The following is a 19506-nucleotide window of genomic DNA, read 5'->3' as shown; positions in this document are numbered from 1 at the left end:
AATCTCAAAACGGTGTGGCAAAAATCATGGCTATTTTAAATGCTACTTAAAAAATTAAATTTCAACACTAAAATAGAATCAAACATTTGTGCTATTCCTCAAGTCATAATAGGATTATAAAAGATTTATAAAGTTCCATGGTGAATTTACTACAATTCTGTCTTTGAACATACTTCCTGAGATGATATCAAACGGCTAAATATGAGGCCCTTTGCAAATGTGACGTCCAGGTCAAAAGGGACTCCTCTGCTGCTTTGGTCCATAAATATATACTCTACAGTTACACTCACTAGAATGCTAGACTGGTAACTAAAGTTTCTCCAACAGTTATTCTTGCCTTCCTAATGCAGTTACATAGTAATCAGGTATACCACTTTATTACTTACTCTGTTCCCTTTGTTCCCCTTGCCTGCCTTTTTTGACTAATTCGAACATTTTTTTAGTATTGCATTTTAATTTATCAATTGCATTTATGACATCTCTTTTATGTAGCTCTTCAAAGATCACTTTGTATTTACAGTAAACATAAGTAACTTTTCATAGCCTACTTAGAATCAATGTTTTACCACTTCAAGTGGAATGTAGAAATATTATTACCATATAAATCCCTTTGTCGCCTTCCCACTACTTATGTTATAGTTGTTTCATGTATTAGAATTATAAACCCCATCAGATAGTGTTAAAATTTCTCTGTCAAATATCAGCTATTTTTAAAGAACTCAAAAGGAGAAGAATAGTCTATTAAGTTTACCCAAATATTTACCATTTCTGTTCTGCATTCTTGGATATTCCAGCTTCCTTCTATCTGATGAACTTCCTTTAGCAGGTCTGTTGGTAACAAATTCTTTTGGTTTTCCTTTTCTAATAATGTCTTTATTTTATACCCATGCCTGAAGGGTATTTTTCACTGGATATGGAAGTATATTTCTTGATAAGTTAGGAAAAAAAATCCTGGCAAAGTGCTAATTCCATCAAGTGAACATCACTGACCTAATCACAGTGCCCAGGAGACTGAGTACTCAGATTCCAGTCTAGGTCATAAAATGACAATTTTGACATCTTCTCTCCCCAGTCATCCCCATTTGTGATATCCAACTCCTGAACTTTCAAATTATGTGAGCCAATCGGTTTTCTTTTGTACTTAACCTACGTTGCTCTGGTTTTCTGTCACTTGCAGCCCGAAGTCTTATCTTTTCATAAATGTGAGGACTTCCCTGGTGGCTCAGATGGTAAAGCATCTGTCTACAATGCGGGAGACCCGGGTTTGATCCTTGGGTTGGGAAGATCCCCTGGAGAACTCACGAGCAATTCCTAACAATAAATGTGTTTTAGTTTCTAGGTTAATAAAGTTTGTCTTGATAAAATAAAGCAGTTGAGCCTATAAGATGTGTAGGCTCCTGTTTCTAATGAATGACTCTTAGAAGTGAAAAATATCAGAATCTTTGAGACAAGCCTTACCTTTTGTGTAATAACTTTAAGAGAACTGGAGCAGTGAATGCATGCTTCTGCTTCTGATGGAAAGGGGATAAGTTCGATACTTGTCTGGACTAGGTTGTATAATTCTCTCCATTCTCCGTTCTCCTCTTTTTTTTCTAAGTTGAAATATAGTTGACTTACAACAGTATGCTAGTTTCAGGTGTATTACATAATGAAGCTCTGCCCTCTTCAATTGACTTTATTTTCAAGGTGGTCTCCTTCATGGTAGCAAGGTCATCACCACAGAATCTACTTCCTCATTCACATCAGCAGGCCTATCTGGGATCTTGTGATGCTTCTGAAGCCAATTACTGTGGTAAGGCGTCTGCTGCTAAGTCACTTCAGTCGTGTCCGACTCTGTGCGACCCCATAGACGGCAGCCCACCAGGCTCCCCCGTCCCTGCGATTCTCCAGGCAAGAACACTGGAGTGGGTTGCCATTTCCTTCTCCAATGCATGAAAGTGAAAAGTGAAAGTGAAGTCGCTCAGTCGTGTGCGGCTCTTAGCAACCCCATGGACTGTAGCCTACAAGGCTCCTCCATCCATGGGATTTTCCAGGCAAGAGTACTGGAGTGGGGTGCCATTGCCTTCTCCGGGTAAGGAGTCTAGGATACTATTATTAAATTATACCAATCAGGGACCACTCTTGGACTTGGGAGGTAGTATCAGTCCCATTCAAAGCACTTGGCTACCGCACAGTGAGGAGGATTGCATAAGTAGTACGATTTCAAATACATTTGAAAAAATGACTCACAGAAGATACAGAAAAATATGCTAAATGTGAAGAATAGTTGCCTTTGAGACAATGAGACTGAGGGTTGATTTCTTTTTGCCTTCCAGCTTAAAATATTTGTTTGTTTACTTATTTACCTCCCTGCTGCTGCTGCTGCTAAGTCACTTCAGTCATGTCCGACTCTGTGTGACCCCATAGACGGCAGCCCACCAGGCTACCCGTCCCTGGGATTCTCCAGGCAAGAACACTGGAGTGGGTTGCCATTTCCTTCTCCAATGCATGAAAGTGAAAAGTGAAAGTGAAGTCTCTCAGTCGCGTCCAACTCTTCGCGACTCCATGGACTGCAGCCCACCAGGCTCCTCCATCCATGGGATTTTCCAGGCAAGAGTACTGGAGTGGGGTGCCATTGCCTTCTCCGATTTATCTCCCTACCTCTCCAAATATAACCTTGTATCACTTTTATAATGGGGGAAAAGTCTCATAAATTTGTTGGGGAAAAAAAATCAAGAGTCAAAGAATGATGCAAATAGTAGTGTGAGATTTCAACAGCTTGTGCGTAGCCAGCTATCAGGCGATAAGTGGAACAATGTGCCCCAGGGAGAGTAAGAATGAGTCGTAATTCTGTTTGTCTCCTTAAAGAGCCCTTCTCCCTCCTCAGTGTTCTTTATACTAAAAAAGAGCATTTTTATCCACTGTACCACTGGTGGTACAGTGGATAGGGGTCCACTTGCAAATGCAGGAGACATGGGTTCAAGCCCTGCTTTGGGAAGATCCCGCATGCCCTAGAACAATCAAGATTGTGAGCCACACCTACTGAAGCCTACGTGTCTAGAGCTTGTGCTCCACAACAAGAGAAGCGAGTGCAACGAGAAGCCTGCGCGCTGCCACGGAGAGTCACCCCTGCTCCCTGCAACTAGAGAAAGCCAGTGCATACAGCGAAAGCCCAGCACAACCAAAAATAAATAAATAATTAAAATAAAAGCACCCTAACTATGTGTCTCAGGGGAACTGTTTGAAAGATATATTGGATTTTCTTTGCTGGTTATCACACAAACTCAAATGAAACTCGCTCTGTTAACTCTTGCTCTGCATCTCTGCCTGACATGTACTTTCTCTGTTTCTGAAACTGGGTATCTTTGCTCTTACAGCTCATGTCCTAGTACGTAGCATAAGAGTAGGCAAGGAGTCACTTTATTGCAATACTATCTTTGGGGTCAGACAGCCTATGTGTAAATTCTGGTTCTCTTATTTACTAGAGAAGGCAATGGCAACCCACTCCAGTACTCTTGCCTGGCAAATCTCATGGATGGAGGAGCCTGGTAGGCTGCAGTCCATGGGGTCGCTAGGAGTCGGACACAACTGAGCAACTTCACTTTCACTTTTCACTTTTATGCTCTGGAGAAGGAAATGGCAACCCACTCCAGTGTTCTTGCCTGGAGAATCCCAGGGACGGGGGATCCTGGTGGGCTGCCATCTATGGGGTTGCACAGAGTCGGGCATGACTGAAGTGACTTAGCAGCAGCAGCAGCAGCAGGGGTGGGGTGCTTGTGAAGGGAAGCATGGACAGAGCACGTCCAACTAGTAGCAACCCCATGGACTACAGTACCCCAGGCTCCCCCGTCCTTCACTATTTTCCAGAGTTTGCTATCTAACCATCTCATCCTCTATCACCATCTTCTCTTCCTGCCTTCAATCTTTTCCAGCATCAGAGTCTTTTCTAATGAGTCAGCTCTTCACATCAGGTGGCCAATATATTGGAGCTTCAGTTTCAGTCAGGGTTGATTTCCTTTAGGATTATCTGGTTTGATCTCCTTGCTAGACAGGGGACTCTCAAGAGTCTTCTCCAGCACCACAAATTGAAAGCATCAATTCTTCAGCACTCAGCTTTTTTTATGGTCCAACTCTCACATCCATACATGACTACCAGAAAAACCATAGCTTTGAATAGATGGACCTTTGTTGGCAAAGTGATCTCTGCTTTTTAACATGCTATCTAGGTTTGTCATAGCTTTCCTTTCAAGGAGCAAGTGTCTTTTACTTTCATGGCTGCAGTCACCATCTGCAGTGATTTTGGAGCCCAGGAAAATAAAATCTGTCACTGCTTCCACTTGTTCTCTTCGATTTGTCATGAGGTGATGGGACTGGATGCCATGATCTTAGTTTTCTGAATGTTGAGTTTTAAGCCAACTTTTTCACTCTTCTCTTTCACCCTTATCAAAAGGCTCTTTAGTTCCTCTTTCTGAGGTTGTTGATATTTCTCCCAGCAAGCTTGATTCCAGTTTGGGATTCATCCAGCCTGGCATTTGATGTACTCTGCATAAACAGTTAGCCTGTTAAGCAAGGTAACAATATACATCTGTGTCATACTCCTTTCCCAATTTTGAACCAGTCCTTTGTTCCATGTTCAGTTCTAACTGTTGCTTCTTGACTCATATGCAGCTTTCTCAGGAAACAGGTAAGGTGGTCTGATATTCTCATCTCTATAAGAATTTTCTTATAGTTCCATAGAAGAACTTTCCATAGTTCTTCAGGCACTCTACCTACCAGATTTAATTCTTTGAATCTATTCATCACCCCCACTGAATAATCATAAGGGATTTGATTTAGTTCATATCTGAATGGCCTAGTGGTTTTCCCTACTTTGTTCAGTTTAAGCCTGAATTTTTCAATAAGGAGCTCATGATCTGAACCACAGTCAGCTCCAGGTCTTATTTTTGTTGACTGTATAGAGCCTTTCCATCAGTAGCTGCAAAGAGTATAGTCAAACTGATTTCAGTGTTGACCATCTGGTGATATTCATGTGTAGAGTTGTCTTGTGTAGTTGGAAGAAGGTGTTTACTATGACCAGTGTGTTTTCTTCACAAAACTTTGTTAACCTTTGCCCTGCTTCATTTTGTATTCCGAAGCCAAACTTGCCTGTTACTCCGTGTATCTCTTGACGTCCTACTTTTGCATTCCAGTCCCCTATGATGAAAATGACATCTTTGTGTGTGTGTGTGTGTGTGTGTTAGTTCTAGATTGTTTGTAGGTCTTCATTGAACTGGTCAACTTCGACTTCTTTGGCATTAGTGGCTGGGGCATAGACTTGGGTTACTGGGATAGTGAATGGTTTATCTTGGAAACAAATTGAGGTCATTCTGCTGTTTTGAGATTGCACCCTGTTGGGACCAGCCCAACAGTGAACTGACCTGAGGGAGCGGTGCCACAGAAGAATAAGGAAAAATAAGACTCAGAAATAAGATGGGGATCAGAGGGCTGATGCTGCTCACAGGCAAAAGCCCAGATCCTAATCCTTGCATGCTTTTTATTGCTAACATCTACTTCCTTGTACGTGCTCTAGAGATATCTGTTGTTTACAATCTCAGATCGGGGATAAAGATGTACAATGCACAGTCCTCAGTGCCAAACCTTCAGGCCTTTCATGACTCTGTTTAGCCCTGCAGCTAGGGATGACCTTTCTCAGTAACTCCCTCAAGGCTCTGGTTTCGAGAACAGTCCCTAATGGTTTTGCATCAGTCACATCAGTACTTCAACATCTTGCTTTCAACATGTTTCTCCACGATGTACTTTCTCCTGCTCCAAGCCCTTCACCTGGGGAGTGATGAGAAAGTCATTCTTATTTTTGAAAGAAGCCCTGTTAATTATAGTACAAGCCTGTGCACAGCGTATTCCTTACACACGCCAGTACTATATTTTGGACTCTTTGTTGACTATGAGGGCCACTCTTCTGAGGGATTCTTGCTCACAACTGTAGATATAATGGTTACCTGAATTAAATTCACCCATTCCTGTCCATTTTAGTTCACTGATTCCTAAGATGCTGATATTCATTCTTGACATTTTCTGCTTGACAATGTCTAATTTACCTTGATTCATGGAACTAACATCCCAGGTTCCTGTGCAGTTTTGTTCTTCACAGCGTCAGACTTTATTTTCACCACGAGACATATCTATAACTAGCGTCATTTCTGCTTTGGCCCATTTGCTTCACTCTTTCTGGAGCTATTATTAATTGCCATCTGCTTTTTCCCAGTAGCATATTGGACACTTTCCAACCTGGGGAGCTCATATTCCAGTATCATATCTTTTTGCCTTTTCATACTGTTGATGGGGTATTCATTCAGCAAGAATACTGGAGGTATTTGCCATTTCTTCCTCCAGCAGACCGTGTTTTGTCAGAACTCTTCACTATGACCCATCCGTCGTGGGTGGCCTTGCGTGGCATGGCTCTTTACTTCATTGAGTTAAGCCATCACCATGACTTCCCACGCATGGCAGACCCATTTCCTGGCATGGGGTAGAATGGCAGGAGACAACCCTTTACATAGGTTTCTTTGCTTCCCTCAGAAAGTAAAACAGTAAAATATATTTGGGGGTAGAATTGACTGGACTAAATTCTAGTTAAAAATGCTTTTCCTGCAATTCAACTAAACTGACATTAAAAGGAATACAGAAAAGATCCATATTTTAAAAGGGCAAAAAATATGGGAAAGGAGATACTAAAGAACAGAAGAGTTCAACACAGTTTGGAAGACTGAAAGCTTGTGGTAGAGTGGCAAAACTTACACAAGCAAACCTGTATAGCTGCAGAGGTGAAGTGTCTCTAGAAGGAAGTCAATCCCCTCCACAGAAGCCCACAAAGGCTCAGGATACAGAAGCACCGGGGCTTCCCAAGTGGCGCTAGTGGTAAAGAACCCACCTGCTAGGGCAGGAGACTTAAGAGAAGTGGGTTTGATCCCTAGGTTGGGAAGATCCCTTGGAGGAGGGCATGGCAACCCACTGCAGTATTCTTGCCTGGAGAATCCCTTGGACAGAGGAGCCTGGTGGGCTACGGTCCCTAGGGTGGCACAAAGTTGGACATGACTAAAACAACTTAGCATGCACACACAGAAGTACCAGGCATCGCATATGGTGAGTGTTGGCATAAGGAGGGAAAGTAGGGATTGATAGACACTCTAAACTTAAAACATTTAGATCCCTCAGCACTCTCACCAGCATCTATTACAGCCAGGCAATTACCCACTCCCAACTCCTTTTTGTAGAAATTGAATCAGAGAGCCTTTAGGGTTGGAGACATCAGGTACAATGGAGGGTGGGATGGTGAGTGGAGATTAAAATAGGGTATGAAAACAATGAAAGTCTGCAAACAGAAGGATGAGACTTGAAGTCTTTTCCCCCCATGTTGTGCCCAGGTCACATTGATCATCAGGTGAGAACTTGAAGAACTGAAGAATTCTTCCCCAGAGAAACAGAACCCTTGAGAAATATTTAGATGAGCCATTTGGAGATCACCCAGTGAAAAATCCAGTGAAATCTACTCCTCCATGAGCTTCACTAAAAAATTAATAGAGCAGCAAGGGTCAGCAGACCCATGAGGAAAGTTTTAATGTAAAAAGGAGAAACCAAAAACTAAGAAGCAGGAAAAAGAAACCTGGAATAAATAGACATAGTATAGGAAACAGAAGAAAATGACTTAAAAATTCATCAACTTTAATTAATATCCCCAGAGAGTTATGACCTAGGGCTGACTGTGGCTCAGATCATGAACTCTTTATTGACAAATTCAGACTTAAATTGAAGAAAGTAGAGAAAACCACGATACCATTCAGGTATGACCTAAATCAAATCCCTTATGATTATACAGTGGAAGTGACAAATAGATTCAAGGGATTAGATCTGATAAACAGAGTGCCTGAAGAAGTATGGACAGAGGTTCATGACATTGTATAGGAGGCAGTGATCAAGACCATCTCCAAGAAAAAGAAGTGCAAAAAGGCAAAATGGTTGTCCAAGGAGGCCTTACAAATAACCGAGAAAGAAAAGACATGAAAGGCAAAGGAGAAAAGGAAAGATATACCCATTTGAATGCAGAGTTCCAAAGAATAGCAAGGAGAGATAAGAAAGCCTTCCTCAGCAATCAATGCAAAGAAATAGAAGAAAACAATAGAATGAGAAAGACTAGAGATTTCTTCAAGGAAATTAGAGACACCAAGGGAACATTTCATGCAAAGATGGGCACAATAAAGGGCAGAAATGGTACGGACCTTACAGAAGCAGAAGATATAAAGAAGAGGTGGCAAGAATACACAGAAGAACTATACAAAAAAGATCTTCATGACCCAGATAACCACAATGGTGTGATCACTGACTTAGAGCCAGACATCCTGGAATGTGAAGTCAACTGGGCCTTAGGAAGCATCACTATGAACAAAGCTAGTGGAGGTGATGGAGTTCCAGTTGAGCTATTTCAAATCCTAAAAGATGATGCTGTGGAAGTGCTATACTCAATATGACAGCAAATTTGGAAAACACATCAGTGGCCACAGGACTGGAAAAGGTCAGTTTTCATTCCAATGCCAAAGAATGCTCAAATTACTGCACAATTGCACTCATCTCACATGCTAGTAAAGTAATGCTCAAAATTCTCCAAGCCAGGCTTCAGCAATACGTGAACCGTGAACTTCCTGATATTCAAGCTGGTTTTAGAAAAGGCAGAGGAACCAGAGATTAAATTGCCAACATCTGTTGGATCATCAAAAATCAAGAGAGTTCCAGAGAAACATCTATTTCTGCTTTATTGACTATGCCAAAGCCTTTGACTGTGTGGATCACAACAAACCAGAAAATTCTTCAAGAGATGGGAATACCAGACCTCCTTACCTGACTCCTGAGAAATCTGTATGCAGGTCAAGAAGCAACAGTTAGAACTGGACATGGAACAATGGACTGGTTCCAAATTGGGAAAGGAGTACATCAAGGCTGTATATTGTCACCCTGCTCATTTAACTTCTACGCAGAGTACATCGTAAGAAATGCTGGACCGGATGAAGCACAAGCTGGAATAAGGATTGCTGGGAGAATATCAATAACCTCAGATATGCAGATGACACCACCCTTATGGCAGAAAGTGAAGAAGAACAAGAGGGCCTCTTGATGAAAGTGAAAGAAGAGAGTGAAAAAGTTGGCTTAAAACTTAGCATTCAGAAAACGAAGATCATGGCATCTGGTCCTATCACTTCATGGGAAATAGATGGGGAAACAGTGTCAGACTTTATTTTTGGGGGCTCCAAAATCACTGCAGATAGTGACTGCAGCCATTAAATTAAAAGATGCTTGCTCCTTGAAAGAAAAGTTATGACCAACTTAGACAGCATATTAAAAAGCAGAGACATTACTTTGCCAACAAAGGTCCATCTAGTCAGAGCTATGGTTTTTCCAGTAGTCATGTATGGATGTGAGAGTTGGACTATAAAGAAAGCTGAGCACCGAAGAACTGATGCTTTTAAACTGTGGTGTTGGAGAAGACTCTTAAGGGTCCCTTGAACTGCAAGGAGATCAAACCAGTTCATCCTAAAGGAAATCAGTCCTGAATATTCATTGGAAGGACTGATGTTGAAGCTGAAGCTCCAATACTCTGGCCATTTGATGTGAAGAACTGACTCATTGGAAAAAGACCCTGATGCTGGGTAAGATTGAGGGTAGGAAGAGAAGGGGACGACAGAGGATGAGATGGTTGGATGGCATCACCAACTTGATGGACATGAGTTTGAGCAAGATCTGGGTGTTGATGATGGGCAGGGAAACCTGGTGTGCTGCAGTCCATGGGGTCACAAAGAGTCAGGCACGACAGAATGACTGAACTGAACTGAATTGATAGTTAAGAAAATTTTTACATTTACAAAACAAGACCACAATGCTTTGAAGAAATTGAACAATAAGAGAACAAGAAGGAACTCAGAAATTAAAAAAAAAAACCATAATAGCTAATATTAGAAATTCAACAGAAAAGAAAGTTTAGGAAGCAACTATGAAAGTAGGATAAAAAGTTATATCACAGCAGCTGAACCTTCTCCCTGAGAAATGGGGAAGGCTATATTAAGAAGAAATAGACCCTAATCAAAACTTTAGCAAGCTTCTTTGCAGAGATGGGAAAGTTGACCCTAAAATTCATATGGAAATGCAAGTGACTCAGAACAGTTGAAACCATATCAAAAGTAAAAATGAAATTGGAGGACTCATACTATCTGATTTCAAAATTTAGCACAAATCTGTAGCAATCAGTACAACATGGTACTGGCATAAGTATTGACATATAGATCAACTGAGAACAAATTGTAAGTCCAGAAATAAACCTTCACGTTTACAGTACATTCATTTTGACAAAGATGCCAAGACAATTCAATGGGGAGAAAGAATAGTCTTTTCAGTAAATGTCGATGGGAGAACTGGTATCCACATACAAAAGAATGAAGTTGGACGCCCCCCCTCCACTTCACTTTATATACAAAATTAACTCAAAATAGATCAAGCACCTACAAGTAAGAACTAAAACTATAAAATCCTTGAAGAAAACATAGCCATAAATCTTTATTACATTGGACTAGGGAATGGTTTCTTAGATAAAACGCATAAGCAACAAAAGAAATCTGATATTGGCAAAGTTAAAAATTCCATCAAGAATGTAAAAATGCAATCCGTAGAATGGATTCAAACTCTTACAAATCATGTATCTGATAGGGGCATTTGTAACTAGAATATATAAATAATTTTTACATCACAATAACAAAAAGACAAGCCAGTTAATGGACAATTGATCTGAATGGACAGTTCGCCAAAGAAAATAAACAGTTAACCAATAAGCACATGAAAATATGCTCAACATCATTAGTCATCAGGAAAATGCACATTAAAACCACAATGAGATACAATTCCACACTCACTAAGACAGCTATCATTAAAAAGAGAGATAATAATAAATGTATAAAGGATGGATGAGAAGAATATGAAACTTTCATACACTGCTAGAGGGACTATAAAAATGATACCACCGCTTTGGAAGACAATCTCAAGTTGTTAAACATAGACCTTTCATATAATTTAGCAATGTAACTCTTAGGTATATACCCAAGAGAAATAAAAACCTATATTCACAAAAGAACCTGTATCTGACTGTCCATAGCACCATTATTTGTTATAATCAAAAATACCTCAAGTGATAAATGGATAAATAAAATGTGGTAATCTGTCCACCATATTATTTGTAATAAAAGACAGTAATAAAATACTGTTACATGTTATAACACAGATGAACCTTGAAAACATGCTAAATGAAAGAAGCCAGTCACAAAGGACCACTCATTGTATGATTCTAGCTATAAAAGATGTTTAGAATGTGCATATCTGTAGAGAAATAAAGTAGTTGCTTAGGAGTTGGGAGGAAGTATGGAGTGATGGCTAATAGATACAGGGTTTCTTTTTGGGGTGGTGAAAATCTTCTGATAATGTTGTAATGGTTGTGCAATTCTGTGTATACACAAAATCCATCGAATTGTACACTTTAAATGGGTATATTGTATGGTATGTGAATTATATCTCAATAAAATTACTAAGAATTTTTAAAAGAAAGCTATTCTGTGAGAGCTACTTACAGGATATGCTCACTCTAGAGGAGAGAAAAAGGTCTAGAGAATCCCAGAAGAAAAGGAAATCCCAGAAGGAATCTTAAGCCATCCCTTCCGGCCACTAGTTACAGAAAAGAAGCTGTGTTCCTAGAGGTCAGATAACAAGCAGTCTAACGGCTTCTGAGTCAAGATGAGCTCAACTTAATGCCACAAAGGGTCTCTAGGACCCATAGGGAAAATTGCCTCTTCTTCCTGGGACCAAAAAAGAAGATGCCAAGGGCAGAGATGTGCCTGCAAGGAAAGTGCTTTGAGGTCTAAAGACAAGGGGGAGAAATGAAAGAGACTTCACCCTGATGCCTGTGGAGCCAAGTGGGGGCACAGCCAGAGGTAAGGGTGGAGATCCTGGCAAGAGCAGGCAGAGACAGAAAGGGTGCAAGGCTGGTGTGTGCACAGCTGGGGACCTGGGCCAGACCTGGTCATCGGTGGAAGACCTAAGGTTGAGCCTGAGAGAGTGAGAGAGGGGGACTATCTCTATTGTTGCTACAAAGGAAAGGAAGTCGCTCAGTCGTGTCCGACTCTTTGCATCGCCATGGAGTGTAGCCTACCATGCTCCTCCATCCATGGGATTTTCCAGGCAAGAGTACTGGAGTGGGGTGCCATTTCTAGGATCCTGAAGTTTCTGGATTAAACCCTGAACCAGCTCTGGCTCCACAGCCTTAGTGCATGACCGGAGTGTTCGTAGGTGAGGACAGTGATTGAGCATTGCTGACATTGCAGGAGGTCAGAGGAGCCCAACACAGGTCAGAGGGCGGCTACCCAGCAGGTGTAGCACGTGTTTTGGGGTGTGACACATTGACTATATTACTCTTCTTGAGATGTCTCTGAATACAGCCCTTGTAAAGACCTGTTTTTCTGTCTTAAACCCAGAGTTTGGTGTTGGAGCTGGAGAAGGTTTTGTCATGATGCAAAGCTGGGCTCCTATCAGTCTGGTCTCTTGCTATGAACCATGTGACTTCTGTGTTGGCACCACTATCCCCTCAATTTTCCCCTCAAGTCCACTCCCTCATCTGGCTGCCAAAAGACAATTTATCTTCCCAATTTAAAATGCAGTGCTCACAGAAGAGGGGATGCTGAAGTTTATTTCCCTAGAAGTGGTGATACCAAGGGACTACTAATGTCCTACATCTAGATCTGGTTGATGTTTGCAAGCTATGCTCACTCTATAATAATTTATGATTATCTATATTACCTATATATTATAATGAACTCATGATTCATGGACTTTTCTGATTACTATCCATCTGCCATGCCAACATCCTATGAACGTCTACATGAGAGAAATAAACTCACATTTTGTTTAAGTCACTTGTAGCCTTCCCTGGTGGCTCAGATGGTGAAGAACCTTCCCATAATGCGGGAGACCCGTGTTCGATCCCTGGGTTGGGAAGACCCCTGGAGAAGGAAATGGTAACCCACTCCAGTATTCTTGCGTGGAGAACCCTGTGGCAGAGGAGCCTCGTGGCCTACAGCCCATGGGGTCACATAGAATCAGATACAACTGAGTGACTAACACTTTCACTTTCAGACTCAAGTCAGTGTTCCCAAATTTCCAGAAAAGAGGGGATGTAGACTGCATATTAACAAAACCCTTGCCCCTGATTCTTACCATTATAAACAAAAACTTCACAAGAAAGTAGGAAAAGTTTAAATCTAAAGGTCCACAATCCTTCACTTACAATTCTGAAATACAAAAGGCTCCAAAAATTGAAACTTTTTTCACAATTCAGTTAGTGGTATAATTACTTAACCTGAACTCTTTTAGCAACAAAATCTGACTAGAACTAATGTGAAGCTCATTTTAGTTTTTATTTATCCCATTTAGGATGAAGTCATTTATTTTTTACTGAAAAAGTAATAATGTACTTGGTTACGAAAGTAAAAGTGGCTCAGTCATGTCCGAGTCCACCAGGTTCTTCTGTCCATGGAATTCTTCAGGCAAGAATACTTGAGTGGGTTGCCATTCCCTTCTCCAGGGCATCTTCCTGACCCAGGGATTGAAACTGGGTCTCCTGCATGGCAGGAAGATTCTTTACTGTCTGAGCCACCAGTTCCTTTTAGTTTTTATTTATCCTATTTAGTATGAAGTCATGAAGGTTTTACTGAAAAAGTAATAATGTATTTGGTTATGAGGTGCTGCCAAATTTAAAAAAATGGCAAAATAAATATGCTACAGGATATATTGTACAATACAGGGAATATAGTCAATATTTTATTATAACTATGAAATGAATATAAAGTTTAAATATTGAAGGGATTTCCCTGGCAGTCGGGTGGTTAAGACTCTTAGCTTCCACTGCGGGGAGTGCAGGTTCTGATCCCTGGTTGGGGGAACTAAGATTCCACATGATGCTGGGTGCAGCCAAAAAAATTAAAATTTTGAGTCACTATGTTGTACACCTGAAACTTATATAAGACTGTACCTCAATAAAAGTCACCCAGATTTCAAATGGACTTCCTGGTATAAAAATAAAAAAGGAGTAATTTATAATAAATAGTAAATATGTAAATTTCAATACTACTGACTACATTTCAGCTTTAATGAAGTAGAAGTATGTTTAAAAACAAGTTGTAACTGATAGGCAACTTCCCAGTTCATAAGCATAGTGCAGGAGGTGTAAGTGGGAAAAATTCTAAATAAAATAATTCCAGGCATGAAAAAAGTATTTACTTACAAAATAAAAATATTAGACTAGCACTGAACTTCTCATCTGCATTACTAAGACAGAAACTAAAATCCAAGAGTGTTAGACACAGTCAAGGCATGATTCATCAAGGCCAATTGATGACATTTTGGAAATCCTATACAAGGTACGGTGGAGATAGCAAGCCTTCTAATCAAGCTCAGTCTCCTTTACTTTGGGATTTTAATTGCAGTGTGGAACATGACACTATTCCCTCCCTCCACCCTCAGTGCAGCTTTACATGGCTGGAATGTACTCAGATGTTATGTGCCATTTCTGAGCCCAGCAACTTAAGACCCATATGTGCCTACTCCACACTCTTAGGAAGATGTACCTATACCCAGATTCAATGACGGAGAAACAATTTGGGAGAATGCTCCTTCTATAAATGACTGTGTGGAATCACTACTGCTAATGACCTGGAACACAGGCACTGAACTGCGCCATGAGAGAAGGGTAAACTTCAGTTTTATTTGACCAATTACATTTTAGAGTTTCTTTGTTGTAGAAATTTAGTCCTTAACACACAGAGTCAAAAAACTTATCTTTGGGCTTCCCTGGTGGCTCAGAGGTAAAGAATCCATTTGTCAGTGCAGGAGACATGGGCTCTATCCCTGATCTAGAAAGATCCCACATGCCACGGAGCTACCAAGCCTGTGTGCCATAACTATGGAGCCTGTGCTCTAGAGCCTGGGAGCCCCAACTTCTGAGCCCTGCAGCTACTGAAACCCACAAGCCATGCCCTGCAACAAGAGAAGCCCCTGCAAGGGGAAGCCTGCACACTACAGCTAGAGAGTAGCCTCTGCTGGCTGCAACTGGAGAAAAGTCTGCGCAGCAATGAAGACCCAGCACAGCCAAAAATAAAATATAAAAATGTTTAAAATTAAAAAAATTATCATCTTACCTTTGAGGAAAATAACTCAAGATACCGTCTCACTTCGAGGGGTACTTTTCATTCCCTCCACCCTCCAACAACCTTCTACATAAATCAAGCCTATGAAGATGAAACTCCTCTGGTGTGGTTCATTTAGCGCAGCTGCTCATATGCAACCTTTTCAGCCCAGAGACCTATGAACTAAAACGAGCAGCTGTCTGTTTCCCCTATTTCTCGCCCTACACACTCAATACATCAGATGCTACAGAGCCATAACGACTCCAGCAACACTCCCGTACAAAAGAAGGAAGAACAGAAAGCACGTAACAGTCATTGATTCATAATAATTCACAACCTGGGCACCCGTTGTTAGATTCTCCTACTCTAAGGACAGGGAATGTTCTTTGATTATTCTGTTTTCTGGGACTGGCTTCATAATCCATTTTTCAGATGTGTTTGCTCCTCCTCCCAGGGTTTGTGGCTTTGCCCCCTGAGAAAATTTCATTTTCCATAAGAAATGGTCCATTTTGGCAGGTTAATAGACTTTTCAACTTCTCTGTCCATTGAAAGTTGGAGCCCAGAGATCTTTTTCATTTCAAATTGTCATTACCCCTTATAGTATAATATTTGTTTATTTATTTGGCTGTGCTAGGTCTTAGCACAGGGAGCTAAGGCACGAGGGATATTCCATTTCCACTGTGCACATCGAATCTTTTAGCTGTAGTATGTGGGATCTAGTTCCCTGACCAGAGATTGAACCCAGGCTCATTGGGACATGGAGTCTTAGCCACTGGACCACCAGGGAAGTCTCTATGGGTGCTTTATGAGGTTTTACTGGTTTCATTCCATGCACCCCCTCAAAGCATTTCCATACTTCTTTTTTTTGGGGGGGGAGTCATATTATTTATTAGAAATCCAGGGCATGTTTCCCCTATTTCTATATTTCCAGATTTCTATATTTCCACCGAAATATAGTGTGTTCAAGTTGTTGGATCTTTGATTTCACCATTGTTCACCACAAAATGTAACATAACATGCAGAAATTTTTCTGAAGATAGAGGTCAAAAGTAGAAATGCGCATCTTCATGGATGGATCTGCCACCAGTCTTTGTCTTCATATTTGTCTAATGACTTCAGGTAATGAGAGGTTCCCACGTGTGATAACTAACACAGTTCTAGGATTTGATTTAAAACAAAATCAGCGCTTCTCACTATAAAACAGTCACCTGCAATGTGTCAAGTGAAGATTCTGTAATTTAACGACTTTGCTTATCAAAACCAGCGCTGTGTTTCTCTAAAGATCTTTAGGGGGCGATCCGGAAAATACTCACACAGATACACGTATACAGACACAGACACTCCCGGCTTCTATGTGGGTATTAAACACAATTCTATTTTATTGCAATATGAATGGTTCAAATTTAATATTAAAAAAACCCGAGAATTACAGAGGTTTCAAACCTATTAACTTCTTTTTTCAGAACAAGTTCAAATTAGTAATGACGGTATCATGATGCTAAGGCATATTTTATAATTTTCTGCCCAACACAGGAGACTGAGACTCTGACTCTGGCATCGTTAAAACCTCCCTTCACTTTGAATTAATGGTGTGAATACTGTGTCTCTCCTTCTGAAATCCGTGGTTTATGTGAAGTTTATGCAAACATGAAAGAAAAGCTTGAAGAGGGAAAAGAAAAAAAATGTTGATTCCTATTTGGATCAGTGAATGAGCTTAGGGCTTTTCTCTAAGATGTCCTCAAATAATCTCTATTTTAACCACATCCAGGACCTGTTCCCTTCCCTGAACCTTGTTTTTGGAAAGAATTTAAAAGGTATATTCAACTTCTATTTCCAATAAGAAACTGGAAACAAATTAATTTTCAGCGGGGTAGAATGCTAAGAAAAGTTTAAATCAATTTGCACCTTTTTATTTACATCCCTCATTCCTTAGAAATGTAATTGCCGCTTTTATGAACTTTGTTTTATGGATCTAATATTTAAGGACAGGTCTATCTTTTACATCACAGCAAAAAGGTGAACACACCTACAGACTCCCCCACCATGCATCTCTGGCCAGGCTGGGCCCAGTTTCTTCCACCATCCTTAGGAACCTGCCCTCTCTTGAAGCTCAGGCTTGCCCATGACTGTATCACCTGGAATCTGCAGCTCCTCTGGCCTCTGCTGTTGCCATCTGCCCAGAGCCAGGGTATCTGTGGAGGAGCTGGAAGGTTTTGAGCAAATACTGAAAACGTATTTGCTCCACTCATGATGAAGGTTGGAAGCTGGAACGAGCATAACAAAGGGTTATGAGCGTTCACCGAGTGCCTGAGGCTGGGAACGGATAATCAAGGGTTATACTCCCGGCCTTGAGGTGTTCAAAGGCTTCCTTCTGACCACCTGTTTCTGAGAGCAAGGACTGTTGTTTCATGATAAGACTCCTTTTAGAGTTTCACCAAAGCTATGTTACGGCTTGGGCAGTGAGATCTGTATTTTATGCTTAAATGCTTTGATGTTTATCTGAAATGGCTACGTGCAAGTCTGCCTTATGCTCTATTCCCTGAAAATTATAAAACTACACAATTAGATAATAAACTTTGTCAGTCCTCTAGAGACTGTTCCTGAATGTCCTTTTCAGAGTGCGGTTCTCCAAGCCTTACAGTGTCCATGTGGCCCCAGGCTTGAGTTCACTGAGCCTCTCATCCCCACCCCACAACTCATACTTCTTTCTGAGGCAGAACATTCCTAAAGCTGGCCTGTGACAGTTGCTTTGACCACATTTTGGTGTGTCAGAGTGCCGTGAGACAACATCCTTACACTTCTTGGAAGCTCTTTTGTCAAATGAGTGAGAGGGTCAATGAGATAATATTTAACCCTTTATGAGTTCTTACAGCTGCATTCTTGAATTGATCTTGACCTTGAGGCCACATTCTACCTGTGATGTCCTTATTCAGTCTTTCTTCTGAGGCTGTTTTTTTTTTTTTTTTTTAAATTATTTATTTATTATTTTTTGGCTGTGCTGGGTCTTCCTTGCTGTGCAGGCTTTTCTCTAGTTACAGAGAGCAGGGGCTACTCTCTGGCTGCAGTGAGTGGGCTTCTCAGTGCAGTGGCTTCTCTTCTTGTGGAGCATGGGCTCTAAGACATGTGGACTTCAGTAGTTGTGGCTCCTGGACTCTAGAGCACAAGCTCAATAGTTGTGGCACGTGGGTGTAGTTGCTTCAAGTCATGTGGGATCTTCCCAGATCAGGGATCGAACCCATGTCCCCTGCAGGTGGATTCGGTACCACTGAACCACCAGGGAAGCCCCACAATTTCTTATTTTGGTGATATTTTACTAGCTGGAGAGACTGTCATGGATCCTTTATATATTGTGCAATTTCTGCTTGAAAACAAAATTGCTCTTTCTTTAGCTTATTTCTCTTTTCCAATACCTTATCAAAGATGGTTGAAATAAATCAATAGGCACCTTTAATATTCTTTCTGGAAATCTCCTAATCTTATAGATCCATAAGTTCATTCAGCACATTTTCTGTCTTCTATGTTAGTACAAGTGGCAGTGCTGCCAAAAATTTTGCCACTACATGATATGGGTTAATCTTTTTTTAGCCTCTAGGTTTTAGTTTTGGCAGTACTCCATTTTTAGATATTAATTTTGAAACAGCTATCTATTGCTAGATAACAAAGCTCCCCAAAACTTATTTACTTAAAACAAGAATCATTTACTGATTTGTGATTCTACAATTTTTGGCTTAGTCGGGCAGTTCTGTCTGGGCTCACCTATGAGGCTGAGCAGTCATCTAGCAAGGTGCAGGATCTAAAATGGTTCCACACACAAGTATGGGGCATTGGTGCTGACTCTCGGGCCACTCTGCATGATTTTTTTCTTTTTATCATTCAGTAGTTTAACTTATCTAACTTTGATATATTGTGGGAATGTTCTGAGAAAGTAAAACAGAAGCTGAAAGGACTATAAGGCATACACTTGGAAATTCACATAATATCAGTCCTGCAATATTCTATCAATTCAGTATAATTCACAAGGCCCAGCTCAGAAACAAGGGGTAGGGAGACTGATCCTTTTCCTGATGGGAAGAGTTGCAAAGAATTTAGCATATTTAATCTCCCACAAGTGACTGCAAAAATTCCAAAGCAAATATAGTACATAATGATTTTATGTTGAAAGCAACACAGCAGGAAGAAGATACACATGCCCAATGTCACTATTTCTATTTAACACATTATTAGAGGTTTTCACCAGTGCAATAAGGCAATAAATTAAATAAAT

This window comes from Capra hircus, chromosome 3 (genome assembly GCF_001704415.2).
Source record: "Capra hircus breed San Clemente chromosome 3, ASM170441v1, whole genome shotgun sequence".
NCBI classification, from domain to species: Eukaryota; Metazoa; Chordata; class Mammalia; order Artiodactyla; family Bovidae; genus Capra; species Capra hircus.
The sequence above is the reverse complement of the archived record's forward strand: the minus strand, read 5'-3'. Positions refer to the sequence as shown.